We start from the raw sequence: 6000 nt of genomic DNA on the forward strand, positions 1-6000 counted from the left end.
TGGCTCATTCTGCTTGCTGTGCTGTGAGCAATAAAGTCCTCTGTCTCTCATCTCATGTCTTTCAGCAGCCTCCACGAAACCGTGGCAAGCTATCTTGTTAGCTTGCAAGAAGGGTGAAATTTCAGAGCCTGAAGTTCTTGACATTATTATCCCATCCTTCAATGTCTAACCAAGGTCTAACCCCTCCAAGGTAACTTTATTAACCTCTCAGAGTTCTCAACACTACTTGTTTCTACTCAGCCTTGAGCGTTCACCGTATAGAATATGTTATTATAACTTTGCATGTGTTTATATATTTTAATATCTCCAATCTCCCCCCTCCTAATTAGTAGTCCTAATGAGTCCTGATCTCATTTGCAGTGAACATTTGTTGTTTTTTTGATTACACAGCTTCCGAACACCCTTCCTTTTGTGGGTAGCCCTCTGATGACAGATCCTAGCCTCCCACCATGAAGTCTAGGGAAGTGCTGCTCTGTTTGGTAGTACACTGTTTAATTAAGCTGACACTTTTCCCATAGCCAAGTTTTCTCGAGAGAAAGTACTAAATTGATTTATATTCTAGCACAAGATTTTTGCCTCATCACAAAATAAAAACAATTAGTCCATAGCCTGGCGCTAGTCTGCAGACTACAGTTTGAGAAGCATAGTCTGAGACCAGGTATTTCCTCTCCTAACACCCTGCTAGTTGTGTAGATGCCCATGACCTAAATTCAGCAACCTGATGCTCCCACCTGGGCCTTTGAATCTTGAAGGAGAGAAACAACAAAGGTATAGGGGCAGTTGAGAAGCTATACACAGTGGTGTGAACATTTTCAAAAGACTTGCAGTAGTATCAGCATTGGGAATCCATAGGTAGCAGCAACATCTCTGCTGTGGGGCCACTACACAGAGTACGGCATGCCTGGTCCTGTTCTCCATTCTTGGTTCCCACTGTTTTATGAGCCTGGTTTTCCAGCCTGCCTATCATTTCTGTGAACTACTCAAGAACTTTCAATGAATTCCTTCTCTGCTTTAGGTGATTCAACAGAGAATTTTGTTGCCTACACCCAGGAAACTTGACTGATAAATGCTTTCACATTCCGATCAGATGACTGATGATGCCTCTTTAAATATACTAAGTTCAACAAGCATTTCTGACTGTAATTTAGCTTCTCACATGTTAACTAGAAAACCTGGGGCTTCTTGGTAACTATATTTCTTATTGAAAATTAACTGGCGCGCAGCCTGGGTGGCTCAGCCCAGGGCCTGATCCTGGAGACCCGGGATCCTGTGTCACGTCAGGCTCCCTGCATGGAGCCTGCTTCTCCCTCTGCCTGTGTCTCTGCCTCTCTCTCTCTCTCTCTCTCTCTCTCTCTCTCTCTCATGAATAAATAATCTGTAAAAAAAAAGAAAATTAACTGGCATTTAGATCTTAGATTTCAGGTGATGAGTACGGATACTGAGTCCACTTCAAAAAGAAAGATATACTCCAAAAGTTGACAAATTTGGACTTGATATGCTACAATGCAGATACCCAGAACATGAGTTGTGGCAAATTCACCACATTAAGGGTATCCTATGGAGACCTGGCCTGGAGAGTGACACAGCCCTGCCCAGTTGATCCCTTGCTACAGAGTTATAACTTCCACACTAGCCTGACACCTGGAATTCAGTTATCTCTATAGCTTACAGAGTTACTGCAGGCTGAATCAAACTTACTAACAATCTACTCAATCTCAAACAGGCAATACACTGAACAGGTTCAAATTAAGCTCTTAAAAGTTCATAGCTTGCCAGCAAGACAAGTTATGAATCTTGAAATGAACTGTCCACATGCATCACATTTGCATAGTTTCCATTTATCACCAGTAAGCATCCCACACCAAAACCATATGGAAAGAAATCATCAGAAAGCAATCTGTGTCCCCATATTGACTATATCTCAGTAATTTCTGGCTTGCTTCTCTTTAATTTGTATTATTAAGTATTTGCTTGTTGGTTTCATTTCTTTAAATATAAGTAATGAAAATAACTATATCACCTTGCATTTATGGTTTTTAGATTATTTTCTCACTCAGTATCTCATTCAATCCTCACAATGATCACAATTCTCAAAATGAGAAATTGTAGTCTTATAAATGAAAAAAACAAAGGGTTGCAGAAGGGGAGCTAGGTGGGAGGATGGGGTAATTGGGTGACAGGCATTAAGGAGGGCATGCGATGTGATATGAGCACTGGGTGTTATACTATACATTGGCAAATTGAATTTAAATTTTTTAAAAAGTGAAAAAAAAAGTATCTTTCCAAGAAAAAAAAAAAAGCAATAAATAGCATGTCCTGGGTCACACAACTACTATGTAGCTGAATATGGACTTGAACTTAGATCTTTCAAAATCCAATAACCCAACACAGTAGAGGTTCCTGCCATTACCTGGAAAATCCATAACAATTCTGTATTGCATAAGCATTATTTTATTTAAAATATCTGGATAAACGTGCCTCCAAAATGCTATTCTAATATCACCTCTCCACTTTCAATAAAGGCACTAAACAAAGAAATCAGCATTGTCATCTTACTTCTAAAAACAAACAACTTTCTACCAGACAAATCTTAAACCTCCAAATGAGTAAATGTTGGATCTCTAAGAATGCTTTAAAGAAGTCAACTCTTAAAAAAAAAAAAGAAGTCAACTCTTAGTTTTATGTTTTATACTCTCCTAATTCTACAGGATCATATCTCCATTATCAGGGAAATATCAGCATGTAGTACCATGTACAGTTCTTTACAGCTCGCATAGTGCTTTTACACGCATTTTGTTAAATTCTTACAAATACCCCATGTGGTGGTATATCGCACAAGTATTTTTATCTCCATTTTGCAGGTAAGGAAATCAGGGCTCATGGTGATCAAAGGCCTTTCTCAAAATGACTCATCTCAGAACTGCCAGGGCCACAACTGCTTCAAATTTCAGTAATGCCATCCTTCCCTGCACCAGCATATAAAGCAATGAAGACCTTCAGCTAAACCCCACTGGGCACATTCTTTCATCTCTAAGCAAACCAAAGGTGCGATTTCATTGCCTTGATACTTGCATCCTATTTTTCTCTAGGTCTCCTTTTCTTCACAATTGCCTCCTCCAAAGGATTAGTGTAAACCTGTTATTGATAGATCCTTTCTTTTTCTGCTCATTCTTTGGGATAGCTATGAGGATTAATTTTTTAATGTTTATAAAAGGACTTTGTAATCATGTACAGCATGAATATATATGAGAAAGTATCATTGTAATAATTACCACTTACTCAGAAGCCAGCAATAGCAACCGTCCTCCCACCTTCCCACTCCCCACTATTCCTTCCTTTTCCCTCTCTCTCCTTCCATCCTAAATAATTCAGAGCAAAAAGCAGTAATCCATCAAATCAACAGCCAACATAGACACCACAGGACACAAAATGCCAGGAATATTAAACACCACAGTCTCCTGAGTCAATAAATAGCTCTGGGATTGTATTAAGTTTAGGGCAGAGCCATAGTTGTGGCTTCATAAAGCTAAGTCCCCATTTCCTACCCCAACTATTTGTGGGATAAGCTAAGTGATGAAAGACAGCAAAATAATATGTAATAGGCTTAGATGTTATTATTAATATTAGTATGTAATATGTAATATACTTAGATATTACTGCAGAATGCAATATGCTTAGATATCAGTGAAGTATGCTTTGCATTATTCCACTAAATATCAAAATTTTAAATGCAATCAAATGAACTCAGATAAAATATTAGAAAAATAACAATAGTTTTATTTATTTATTCATGAGAGACACAAGAGAGAGGCAGAGACACAGGCAGAGGGAGAAGCAGGCTCCTCACAGGGAACCCGATGAGGGACTCAATCCCAGGACTCCAGGATCACACCCTGAGCCAAAGGCAGACGCTCAACCACTGAGCCACCCAGGTGTTCCCATAGTTTTATTTTAGAAGCAAACTCGATAGGGATCCCTGGGTGGCTCAGTGGTTGAGCGCCTACCTTCGGCCCAGGGCATGATCCTGGAGTCCCAGGATCAAGTCCCAGGATCGAGTCCACATCCTGGGCTCCCTGCATGGAGCCAGCTTCTCCCTCTGCCTGTGTCTGCCTCTCTCTCTGTCTCTGTGTCTCTCATGAATAAATAAATAAAATCTTTAAAAAAAAAATAGAAGCAAACCCAGCTGTTATCTACGTATGTCTGCTTTTGAAGGTACCGGAAAGAAATGGTCCCCAAATTTTGGCTTTGCCAAGGGGAAAACAAGTCTGGCCACAGAGAGAGAATTTGCCCTTCTCAATCAGATTATGACATGTGCTTTTATATATGTTAAATCATTCCTCAATACATATAATAGTTCTTTTTTTTTTTAAGATTTTATTTATTTATTCATGAGAGTCACAGAGAGAGAGGCAGAGACATAGGCAGAGGGAGGAGCAGGCCCCATGCAGGGAGCCCGACGTGGGACTCATCCCAGGTCTCCAGGATCATGACCTGGGCCAAAGGCAGTGCTAAAACGCTGGGCCACCGGGCTGCCCAATACACATAATTCTAAAAAGGTTATTATCTTGGGGCAGCCCAGGTGGCTCAGTGGTTTAGTACCACCTTTGTCTTAGTCACCTGCACATTTTGTCTTATCATTTCGACTAAATTTTAGACACCAGAGGTCAGAGATCACATCTTCACACTGATATTTCTGATATTTCTCCTATAGGGCCTTGCATTTGCATTTAACAGTAAATGCTTCCAGAATTTGATATGATGTAGTGTCCACCAAAGCTGAGGCCTCCTCCAGCCCTAGAGGGAATATTTTTACCATTGCATGATGGCACAATGATGAAACCATTTCAGTAAAACAAAAGTAAATAGAAAGGGATTTGAGGGATCCCTGGGTGGCACAGTGGTTTAGCACCTGCCTTTGACCCAGGGCGCGATCCTGGAGACTCAGGATCAAATCCCACGTCAGGCTCCCGGTGCATGGAGCCTGCTTCTCCCTCTGCCTGTGTCTCTGCCTCTCTCTCTCTCTGTGTGTGACTATCATAAATAAATAAATAAATAAAATTTTTAAAAAAATAAAGCTTTAAAAAAAAAAAAGAAAGGGATTTGAAAGAATATGCAAATATGCAACTAAGAAGTGGGATCTACCTATACCAACCATAAGTAATGGGGTAGGGACCAAGTCTGATAGCACAAAGATCTCCATTAAAAATACCTAGAGATCTTGTTTCCTCGTGTTTCTCACAAAATAAATTCTTACAAAACGAAGAGGAAACAAAGAATCCAAAAATCCATTAAAGCAGAAGAAACACTGGGGCAGTCTGGGTGACTCAGTGATTTAGCGCCGCCTTCAGCCCAGGGCCTGATCCTGGAGCCCCGGGAACGAGTTCCACGTCCCCGCATGGAGCCTGCTTCTCCCTCCGCCTGTGTCTTTGCCTCTCTCTCTCTGTCTCTCTCTCTCTCCCTCTCACATGAATAAATCTTAAAAAAAAAAAAAAAAAAAGCTAAAGAAATGTGCATTTTACAAGTACCAGGTAAAATAGGCTCATCCAAATTTATCAAAAGCCCAATTTCATGCAGAGGAATAAAGGTAATAAATATATTTGTTGATTCCTAGTGCTCCACCACTGCCACCTCCCACAGTAATAACAGTGGCCATTTATTGTCTATCTATTCTGGGCCAGATACTCTAAGTATATAGTGGTGCCTTTCAAGTCAAAATGACAAATGAAAAACACATCCAATTTTGTTCCTTTCTCAAACTACACTAAAACTATCAAAAAAGGATTTTTTTTTACAAAAGAGTTTTTACTCTTTAAGTTGAGGTTAAGGAGAGGAGAAAACTACATAAAAATTTTGGAAGTTGGGGAAAATTGTAAGCAAGGTACTGGAGCAGCTCTTTGAAAATAATACTATTAATAGTGAATTTTAGTGAATGGGCTACATAACCTAATCTTTTCCGTTTTGGATTTCACTTGAAATGAAATGGTCTATGGTGTGGAACAA

The sequence above is a fragment of the Vulpes lagopus genome, chromosome X (genome assembly GCF_018345385.1).
Source record: "Vulpes lagopus strain Blue_001 chromosome X, ASM1834538v1, whole genome shotgun sequence".
In the NCBI taxonomy this organism is placed as follows: Eukaryota; Metazoa; Chordata; class Mammalia; order Carnivora; family Canidae; genus Vulpes; species Vulpes lagopus.